Here is a 12,418-nt window from a genome sequence, read left to right as displayed (position 1 = left end):
TGGACCGGGCTTTAAATTGGATGAAGTGGGCTTGGGCCGCAATTGAATTGAGCCGGATTTGAATTGATTTGGGCCGGGCTGTTGGATTTTGATTTGGGCTGAGCTAAAGTGAATTGGGCTAAATTTTGATCTTAGGCTTGCAATTGAATGAGCTTTAATTTGGGCTGAAATTGAATTGGGCCCAATTTGAATTGGGTTAATTAAATTTGAAACCAATTTAATTTGATTTGAACCAATCTGATTGAGTCAACCAAAGTTGATTTCATTCCAATTTGAACCTCTAAATATTTATCTTCATCCTTGAATTTCCTGCCAAATTAATTACACAAATTAATATCCATAAATACCTTAAATTAATAAGAAAATTAGAATAAAGACCATAAATTTCATCAAAGATAAAGAAATAGCCCAAAATCCCAATTTATGATATAAAATATAATCAAAATTAGTCCAATATGATCCTAATTTACCCGGTCAAATAGCTAGTTATCAAATCCCCCACACTTATTCTTTCACGTCCCGTGAAAGTAACTAATATACATTTATTTCCCCCCTAACAATGATCCACCAAATTAAGAGTTTGTAATGATAAGCTAAATAAGAATACCAAATATTAAAGATACAAACAATCCAGAACTTATTTCCTACATGGATCAATAACACAGCAATTTCAATCTACTCTGAATAAGCCAAGAATGATGACCATAACCTCACAGGAAAAAATAATAGAGTGGCTCATCCTCATAAACAAGTAAAAGTGGAGTGCTCTCAACAACTCATGGATCATGCCTTACCATAGGCTTGCTCTACTTCTTATCTCCACCACTATATATGCATAAAGTTTCACAATCATGAAGGCTTATTAGAATTGCAAAGAGAATATGCTAAAAGGAATAAAGCTCAACAATGATGTGGAATGAAAGATAGAAAAACAATGCAATGAAGGAAGTAAGTGGAAGAAATGAAAACACATGCATGTTTCATAGATGAGTATAAAGCAATGCCCAAGAGAACATATCATCCAAGCTAGCATGGGGAAAAGCTAATAGCAAGACATACCATTCCATCCTCTCCTAAACTCAAACCATCTCTAATGAAGCTCATAATAGGAGAATCCTAAATAAAAACTTGCTACTAACTATCTTCCATTTTCAAACTCTTATTCTCCTATTAACAAAACACAAACAAAACAAAAGAACCTATCTACACTCATTATTATTATTTCTTTTCAAAGAAACAAAATGTTTTTTTTTTTTTTTTTTTTTTTCAATTCTGTTTTTTTTTTCAATTTTTTTTTTTTCAACCGATGCTTTTTTTTTTTTTTTCTCTTTTTTTTTTTTTTTTTTTTTTTTTTTAACGTTGTTGTTGTTTTTTTTTTTTCAAGAGACAAAAGCAACAAATTTTTTTTTTTTTCAACAACCTACACAACAACACAAAAATAGATCTACTAACAAGTAACATAACAAAACGACCTACTAGTTTGTCAATGGTGAAACATTTAGGCATACCCCCACACTTGAACTATTGTCCGTCCCGGGCAAAACTCATCTCAACATCAATGTCTCCAATTCCAATGAAAAAGGAAAACAAAACATGATAGGGAAAATGGAACAGATGATGGGAGAATTTATTGAGACCTATACTAAGAAAATAAAATGGATGTGGGATAATGAAATGCCTTCATAATTAATGTAACCTCATGTTATTGTGATTTCAACAGAATCAAGCAAGTTCTAGCTTAACATTCTCCATGAGTGCCACTCAACAAAGGAATTAATCAGGCTCAGTCCTCTCTAGGTAAATGTAGGTCATCATCTCAACTTTTCAAAGTGACATCCATCACTAGGTTATATCCTCACGCAGTCCACAAACTCTTTCATGTTTTGTAATCTCTAAAAATCCGATAAACTCATTTAACTACATCATCACAAATCCTAAGATAAATGAAATCATGTAGGGGAAAAATTTATTATAAAAAGAATCAAAAAATGAATAAATATACAAATCCTAAACTAAGTTATTTATTTACACACCCTAAGCTAAGTTATTTGTATACCACCTAGACTAAGCAAAAAATAATAAATTGTTATGTACATCCTAAACTAACTAAGGCATGTGATATGTACAAAGAAAAGAAACAAACAATAAAGAATAGTTATACACATCCTAATTATACACATCTTATTTACAGAAAAGAATCAAAAGAACTAAACAACTATAAACAGAAAAAGAAAGAAAAATAAGAAAAGATAGTTTACTCCCCTTTCCCTGGGGAGATGGATCGTCACTAGAGGAGTCCCTTGATTCCTGATCGCCCTGGGTTCTCAACTCTGCAGACTAATCCAAACAAAATAGATGAAAGTGATCCTAGGGACTCAGTGCAATTCCCTACACTTTCGTGCACCTCTCCAATATAGACAAGCCACGACAAAGTCATAGTGCACCTAAAATCAACACCCTCAAGATTATTAAATGAAAGAACTAAACAATAAAGAATAAACAAATGAATAAATGAATCAATGGATCAATGAATAAACAAACAAATGAATGAAAGAATAAACAAACAAGAACAACTATTTACAGTCTAAAATAAACAAACATCATTTGAATCCCCGGCAACGGCGCCAAAATTTTGATGCGATGTTTTGTATGGGAATTATTTATTATTATTTACATTTTCCCTTTATTTATTTTGTCACTTACACCCATCAAAATTAATTATTTATTTATTTACCAAACCTCTTTATTATCGTCTTAAGTAGTATAGGGAGGTCCGGGTCGTCTCTCTCGGACTCAATGACAGGATGTTTATTCTAGACCTGGTTATGGAGTTTTATTATGTTTTATTCATCCTATATCTACAACATTATTTATTTACAATTAACTCTACCATTTACAATAACAATTAATAATCAAACAATTTTATCATACAATAACATACAACATGCATCTCACACAACCATAAATAACATTATCACATGTAACTTATATTACAAATCTATGTATTCAACAAATTATTAATACATTATACAATTATTCAACCACTTATTTTATTGACAACATAGTGATGCCTTATTACATGAATTCATATTCATGTGACCACAAATTCAATATACAACATGCAATAACCTTTATTTATCAACATTAATCCAATTCACTCAAATCATGCATCACACAACAAAATAAAACCTACAACATACATATATATACAACAATTTATTCATAATATAAATCAATTATATACAATCATCAATTACATGTGATCAAACCAAATACAATACATTTCAATAATATACAAACAACAAAATTAGCATTGAACTTGAAAGGATTGATTTACAATTGAACAACTTGCCAACCATACATCACCAAACAAACATACACATACCTGTAACCGGTAACATTCCTATCAACTACAAACAACTCAACAACATCTCCATGTAACAAACATAACTCCAATTCAACATACAATATAGGATTACAACTAAATGAAATATTCAATTGTCAATTCATCCAAATTCAACAACAAAAGCTATTAACAAATCTGTGTTCCACATGAGAATCCACCCTTCATAAATCAACCCTTCTACTTCACACCTAACACAACCGAACATCATCAACACAACCAAGGTTTCAATTCACAAAGAGTTCAGAATTATGTTACAATTAAAAATCAGAATCAAGGTTAGTTAGAATCTAATGTTAAATTAGGTTTACCATTAAAACATTATTTACAGTATTTACAATTTACAGTTCATGGGGGGGTTTTCGGATTCAAATCAACAAACAAAACAGGGAAGGTAACAATTGAAGCAAAACAAATGACAATGGTAAAAGAATTCTTCCCTCTTCTGATTAGTACAGAACTTGGACCTCAGCAATCCAACTGCTAGCACCCACGGGACGGCGGAGCTTTGCTGGAGAACCCCTCACAGCTTGGCACGATCGGAGAAGACACAGGCGGATCCTTCAGCCGCTGGTCTGACACCCTGCTGAACCACAGACAAAGCATCAGGAACAGGAATCTGGAAACCGATCCTTACCTGGCCCCATTTCCGGTGACGGCGGCGGCGAAGACGACCGGTGACCTCCGCTGAACCCCAGACGGAGTCCGGATGCATTCCCTGCTACAATCGCAGACAGGGCTCCGACAAACCTCCGGCGCTTCTGAGGAGATGGATGAGTGGGCTGTCGCCGGCTGCCACCGCTGGAGAACCCCTCACAACGGAGCCGGCGACAGAGGAAGGAAAAGCGACGCGAGCTGCAATCGGAGGAGCTGCTGACCTTTGCTTTGCACTGAACAGAGAAGGGAAAATGACGGCGAGGCGCACCGGGTGGGGGCTCGAGACCGCGGCGGCGACGAGGAGAAGACGAAGATGAGAAACAAACAGTGCTCGCGATTTTTGATCGCGAGGAGCCCCCTGCTAACTGAACCGGGCGTGCGACTTTAACCTTTCTGCTGAACCGCACGAACCGCTGAACCGGTGTGGGGAGTTGCCATTGAACCGGCGCAATTAGGTTTAGAAATGGGTTGGGCTGGATAAAATGAAGTGGACTGGGCTTCTTGAATGAGTTTGAATTATGTGGGCTGGCTGTTGGATTGGATTTTTGGCTTGCTTTTGAATTGGGTTAAACCGAAATTTGACTTAGGTTTGCAATTAAATCAGATTTAACAATGCAATTTACAATAAAAATCATATATTTAACCAAAGTAAAGAAATAGCCCAAAATCCATCTTTATGATATAAAATGCGGTGCAAACCGGTCCATTCTAATCCTAATTTACGCGCTCAAATAGCTTGTTATCATCTATCTTGCAAAATCATACTTGGGAACTTGTGGATCTTCCCCCGGGGAGTAAACCACTAGGTTGCAAGTGGATTTTCAAGAAGAAAATAAAATCAGACGGCACAATTGATAAGTACAAGGCTCGATTGGTAATTAAAGGTTACCGACAACGTGAAGGCCTTGACTATTTTGATACATATTCTCTGGTGTCGAGAATAACTTCCATCAGAGTATTGTTGGCTATTGCCGCTCTATGGAATCTGGAAATACATCAAATGGATGTAAAGACCGCCTTTCTAAACGGTGATTTAGAAGAGGAAATCTACATGGAACAACCTGAAGGATTTTCTGCACCAGGACAGAAAAATAAGGTTTGTAGATTGGTAAAGTCGTTATACGGCTTGAAACAGGCACCAAAGCAGTGGCATGAAAAATTTGATAATGTCATGAAGGAATGTGGATTCACAATCAATGAATGTGATAAATGTATTTACATGAAAGACACAGGAAATGAATATGTCATTTTATGTCTTTATGTAGATGATATACTTATTATTGGGAGTAATGATAAGATAATCAAATCCACTAAAAGATATGTTGAATTCAAGATTTGACATGAAAGACATGGGTCTAGCTGATGTGATTCTAGGAATTAAAATTCTTAGAACAGCTGAAGGACTTGTTCTTAGTCAGTCCCACTATGTGGATAAAATACTTGAAAAATTAACAAGAATGATACTGCGTTGGCATGGACTCCGATATATATGAGTCAACATCTATCAAAAAATCGAGGAAATAGTAGCTCTCAAATAGAGTACTCTAGAGTGATTGGAAGTCTGATGTACCTAATGAGTTGTACACGACCAGACTTAGCATACGCAGTAAGTAAACTGAGTAGATACACGAGTAATCCCGGTGTTGAGCACTGGAAAGGGATAACAAGAGTACTGAGGTACTTGAGATATACTCGTGATTATGGACTGCAATATACTAGATATCCGACCGTAATCGAAGGATATAGCGATGCAAATTGGATATCGGACATGAAAGACTCTAAGTCTACAAGTGGATATATATTCACTTTGGGAAGTGCAGCCATATCTTGGAAATCTTCGAAGCAAACCATAATAACCAGATCCACGATGGAATCTGAGTTTGTAGCTCTTGACAAATGTGGTGAAGAGGCTGAATGGTTACGACAATTTCTAGAAGATGTTCTTAGATGGCCGAAACCTGTGCCGGCAATCTGCATACATTGTGATAGCCAATCAGCAATTGGTCGAGCACAGAGCCATCTGTATAATGGTAAGTCTAGACATATACGTCGTAGACATAATACTATTAGACAACTACTCTCAACGGGAGTTATCACTGTTGACTATGTAAAGTCAAAGGATAACCTAGCGGATCCGCTAACCAAAGGGTTAAACAGAGAGTTAGTTGCTAGCTCATCGCGAGGGATGGGTTTGATGCCGATAAGAAATGTTGGTGCAAAGGAAACCCAACCTATGCAGACTGGAGATCCCAAGAACTAGGTTCAAAGGGACAACCTAACTGCACCGACTAAGGAACATCACTGTGGGGGGAAATGCCCCAGTGAAACAGTGATAAGATGGAGGGTAAGCACACGACTTTTAATGATCCAGTAGAGTAGTTGTGGAATACTCTTGAGTGATCACCTATGTGAGAAAGAAGTGGGGCCGCTTCGAAGAGAATTGAAGGCACAATTCTTAGATCTTCTCACAGAACCAGGCGTGTTCATGGCCAAGAACGAACACACTCATGAGAATTGAGGTGTATCAAGGAGAGTCCTGGGTGAGATGTGTCAATGTTTACACAAACGGCAGAACAGTTCAAGGACATCGTGTCTACTGTCAGCTAGTAAACAAACAGATCTTCACAAGGGAAGGTTCAAAGGGTAAAATCTACCTATCCTATACTGGACTCAACTGCTGAATGTTATCACATACCCTGTTTCCATTCATGTGGGGGATTGTTGGAAATTTGAATGGAAAAATAAAATGGTGGAAGGAGGAAGCTCCTTTGTGAATGAGAATTTAGTCCCACATTGGAAGTTTTAAGGTATAATTGTTGGTTTATATTGTGTCACAAGAATGGATGTTGTGAACAAATGCTTAGGGTGCAAATCCAGGGCCCGGATTGCACTACCTGCAAGGCAACTTGTGTGCGAGCGCGACCTGCGCACGTCGAATGTCGGACCGGTCAGGACAAAATTTGTCCAAGCGAATAAACCAACATTTTACCACTTGAAAATATTTTTATGCAATTTAATATTGCATGAGCGTTGATGCAATTTTATGCATAAACGTATAAAATGCATTAATGGCATAAAAGTAACGTCTAGCATGAAAGTAACGTCTAGATGAGAGAACTTATATAAGACTCCTAGTCTTAAGCAAAGGAATACAACTTGAAGTGAATCCACCTCTAGTCCCCTCTTTCTTTCTCTCTGGTGATAACGTTCGGGTACTATCTCAGTTCGCCGCGATCTGCCTGTGCTTGGTGGTTAGCGCGGTTCTGTCGTTGTATCCTGGGAAACAGACGTCCGTCGTGACCTCTAAGCACCGCCGGAGGGGACGAATCTGTTTTAAGGAAACTGCGTTGAACGCAGGCCTCGACATCATCCTCTCGGCGATTTGGCCAACTCAGTGACTCGACCGACTCAGCACTCGGCAACTCGGCCGACTCGACTCTCGGCTCTCGGCCACTCGGACTCGGCACTCGGTGACTTAGCCGACTCGGATCTCTGCTCAAGAAAACACCAGCCCCTGCTGGCTGCTTGAAATTATCAGTTCAAGCCATCTCTACAGATAAGTTGAATTATATTGTAATTCAATAAAATATAAATCTCTCCGGCAAAGATTGTCCAACATCACATTGGTTAAGCTGATCTAAGTCAACCAATCACTTGCAATGCTAATGATTTTATTTATAATTAATGATAGCTAATTAATTTGACACATCGAGGTTGCCGGACTTCAAAAGGCAGCAGCTTTGGATTACGTGGGTCAAAATTTGTAAGTGTGGATTACGACTAGTTACGTGAAAGATTAAGAGTGGAGAAAATTACCCAGTTATTTTTATTTTTATTTTTATTTTATAAAAATAGTTAAAAATCCTCGAGTAATCATATTTATTTATTTTAAAAACATTTGAATTGTCTTTTGTTTAATTAAAAATATAATGGTTACTCCTAGAACAAACTCAACTAGGAAGCAACTTAGATTTTGCAAAGAGCAGCCTACCAACTAGTCCAAGTAGGGCCTGTTTAATTGAGCCAGATACTAACTAAATCAACTCAATCGATGAAACCAAAAAAAATTGGATCGATCTAACTTGACACAACTTATCTAATTTAAAAATTATGAATCTATCGTGCACTTAACATGCCCAAATTTTTTATTTATTATAACATAATTAATAAATCATATTGTCAATTTGTTTGGAGGCTTCAATCAGGCAACAGTCAGTCGAGTTCATCCTAGTTTGATTTGGCCTAAGTTAGATCGGATGCAATATGAGCTGATCTTAGCCTTATCATCATAGCTCGACATTCTGAAAAATTAATAATGAAATTATACCAAAACAAACTATGTAGTATTAATTTTAAAATAAAACGTTTAAGGATAATAATTTAGTAACTTTATTTATTTTTAATTACTAAGAATAAAAAAATATTTATATTATAATTAATAAAAATAATAATTTGGAAGCTATAGGCGTGTCAAGGGTTGTGATATAGGTTCAATCCAACTTACATGGGACCCACCTATGCAAATTGCAAAATTCCTTTAACATAAATATAAATTACTTTGTTTTTTATTTGGCTTTTCCAACTCTTTAGTCTTTAGGCAGAAAATTGAAACTCAATTCCTCTGGGAAGCTACACAATATTCAACATTTACGACTTTATTTCGTTGTCTTTTCCAACTGATTAGACTGAAATTAAATTGAAACTCAACTCTAGAAAGCTACCCAATATTCGATATGTATGACATTATATTTTTGGTTTTTCCAACTCTTTAGATTTAAAAATTGAAACTTAACTCTTTCGACATTTATGATTTTGTTTTTTGATATTTACTTAAATATGAAAATGCACATATATAATGTTTGACGATTTATTTCCTGTTTTGTATGTCCTTGGTAGAGTGTTAATGAAGATTTGACTGTGAGAAGGCTGAAAAGAAAATAAACTTGTTAATTTAATTGATTTTGATCAAAGACACTCGATAGATGAATTGAGTTTTTGAACGGGATTGATAATGTATCAGTATTTTGGATTAATACAGTTTTGAGTGTGCTTCAAGTTGATCTAAGATACTGAACAGATTTCTTAAGAATTAAGTTTTTTAACAGGATTGATACTATATCAGTATTTTATGTATTATGTTAATGTAGTTTTGAGTGTGAAAAAGCTGAATAAAAAATAAACTTATTAATTCAATTGAAACTGATCTAAGATACTAAACAAACTTTATAAGGATTGAGTTTCTGAACAAGGCCCTCGGATATATTTAAGTTGGTTATGATGAAACAGAATTGTTAAAGTGGGTAAAGGTCGAATCTTGGCGAAGCCAAGATAATGCCTTCCTCTGTGGTGGTCAACTGCAGCTTCTCGATTTACCTCCTCACAAATGGTCATAGAATCGACCGTATGAAACCGCTAGAATGACGGATTCTACTTTTTACTGAAGAGTTTCTGAACATATTGGTAATATATCAATATTTCAATTGTTTCAGTACATATAATTCAAATCATAGAATAAAATATTATAAAATAATAATAAATAGTGACAAATTTAGTGATCGAATTTATATTAATTGTTAATTTTATGACTAATATTGTAATTCGATCGCTAAAAAATGATCGAATATATTTCGATTGCTATTTTAATGATTGATATGGATACAATTGTAAATTAGCAATCGAATATAAATTTGATCACTAATTTAGTGATTGATTTAAATTCGATCACTAGTTTAACAAATGAATTATAATATCAATTGCAAAATTAATAACTGAATTTATATTTGGTCGCACATGTTGGGTTTGGAAGAATAGCATTCTGCTGTGGAAGGTCAAATTCTATCACGGGATAACCAGTACACTACTAGAAAATCATGATTTTACGGCAGTTATTTAGCGGCGGTTTTTAAAACCGTCGCTATTATTTTTTTTTCCCGGCGGTTTCAATTAACCGCCGCAAAAATAAATTTTTTTACGGCGGTTTAAATTTAATTTGCGGTGGTTTAGTAATTAATGGCAGTTTATAATTTATTTTTTTGTTTAATCGGCGGTTTAAAATTAAACCGCCGTTATATTCTAATTTGGTTTATAATAAATCGCCGTTTCTAATTATTCACAATGGTTTAACCCACCGCTAAACCTTACCTTCCGCTCCCTCTCGCCCGAACCAACCTCACGCCGCGCGGTTCACTCTCGCCCCCAAACCCTAAACTTCACGTCTTCACGCCGCGGCTCCCTCTCGCCCGAATCAACTTCACGCCGCGGCTCCCTCTCGCCCGAACCCTACGAACTGCGATTGCTTGCCACCCTACGAACTTCGCCGCTGAGACTTCCTCTCTGGACGCTGCGGCTTCCTGCGATTGCTTGCCGCCGAGCCTTCCAGACTTTGCCGCCGAGACTTCCTCTCCGGCCTGCCGCCGAGACTTCGCCGACCATCTCGATAACTTTGGGTTTGATTTCTTTGTTTCTTGGTTTCAAGCTGCTGCATCTTAATCTCTGGGATTTTCCATCCAAATCAAGCTCATGTTATTTTGGGCCACGATCATGTTGCATCTTAATTGCTCCACCTTATTTTGGGCCACGATCATGTTTAAAACAGTAGGCCGTACCAATCAGAAACCCATCGGCTGCATTATCACACATATTATTGGTAGTTAATTGCTCCACCTTATTTAAATTTCAAGCAGTATTAGCTTAGATTAAAGTTGCTATCAGTAAACATAGTGCTTACAAGGATGAAATGTGGAAGTTCTAGTTTATTGTAGCCGTGTTTTGACTTGACTGTGAATTGTAAATTATAAGACATCCATGAGCCTTTTACTTCTTGGAAGAAAATGATGTGTCCATTAACCTGAATCATATTCCTTGTCACATCTCTTAAGAATCAATTTAATCTTCAGATCTCTTTACTTCTTAATGTTGCATACTATTATTCGGCTTTAGAGAGAAAATTCAAAGAAGTTGCAGATGTCTTGAGGCCTATTATTTTTTTAAGAAATTGAGTTTTTTTTTTATTTCGTGTATGAGAGTTTCAGTCTCTCTGTGTGAGTTTTTTGCTACAGAAAAGAAGTTGCAGGTGTTAGTCTTGTTTAACACCTTCAATAGAGGATGGTCCTCTGCCTAGTTTTTTATCCAAAATAATTGAATCAAATTAAATTAAAAGTCCTTGATTTGGATGGAATGTCTATCCTTATTAGAGCCTTAGCCCTAGCCCTTTCCTTTTGTTTTAGCCCTAGCCCTTTCCGTTATCATATTATTAATGGTTCATGTTATTTTGGGCCACGATCTGTATAGTTTGGCATACTTGCAACAACAACATCTTGACAATATAAGTTTTCTGTGCTTAGCTGGTTTTTGAATGTTTGTTTAGTTTAATTAATTTTGATTAATGGTCCATGTGTCGCTCTTAATTTTCACATTACTTCTTCTGATGTACTTAAAGAATTTAGCATGCTAGGGAACCTAAGAGGTTGCACACAAAAGTATGTGGCTTTAATATCTGCAACTTGTAGTTAACTTGCATGCTAGGGAACCTAATAAGTGCCTCATCTCTGGAACTTGTAGTTAACTTGCTATGCCCCCTTTTTTATGTCTTATTTAATGGTCTTTTTTAACAACTACTATAGCGTGCTTTTAATTTAATTATCTATTATTGAATTAGATATGGACAAAAGTTGGATTTTGAAGCCGCGAGATACTCCCGAATATATAGATGGATTATTGAAATTTTTGGACTTTGCATTTGCTAATGCATCATCCGATAATAGGATAAAGTGTCCTTGTTCTCGTTGTGGATTCAGACTATTTCAGACTAGAGAAGAGGTGTACGATCACTTGTTGTTAAGGCCCTTTCCACCGGGTTATACAGTTTGGCTATTACATGGTGAGAGAGGTGAAGGGGAGACTTCTAGTTATGTGCATGAAACACAACATACTAAATATTCTGAAGATCCAATCCGTGATATGATTCAAGATGCTTTCATACTCCCTATACCAAATGTCAGTCAAGATTCAACAATGCATGATCCATTAAATGAATGTGAAGGAAGAATGCCACATTTACAAGAGGGTCCGAGTGGTAAAGCTAAAGAGTTTTATGATTTGCTTAAAGATGGGGAACAAGAATTATATAAAGGATGCTCAAAATACTCAAAGCTTTCTTTTTTAATAAAGTTGTATCACATCAAGTGCATTTGTGGGATGAGTGATAAGGCCTTGTCTATGATAATCGAGCTGTTGCATGATGCCTTTGAGCATGCAAAGATCCCAGAATCATTATACGAGGCAAAAAAGACTATAAAAAAACTTGGTCTTAATTATAAGAAGATAGATGCATGTCCAAATGATTGCATGTTATATTGG

Source organism: Curcuma longa, unplaced genomic scaffold (assembly GCF_044706935.1).
Source record: "Curcuma longa cultivar G26 ecotype Majalengka, Jawa Barat unplaced genomic scaffold, ITB_CL_G26_1.1 contig_4294, whole genome shotgun sequence".
Classification (NCBI taxonomy): domain Eukaryota; kingdom Viridiplantae; phylum Streptophyta; class Magnoliopsida; order Zingiberales; family Zingiberaceae; genus Curcuma; species Curcuma longa.
This window is presented reverse-complemented; position numbering follows the sequence as displayed.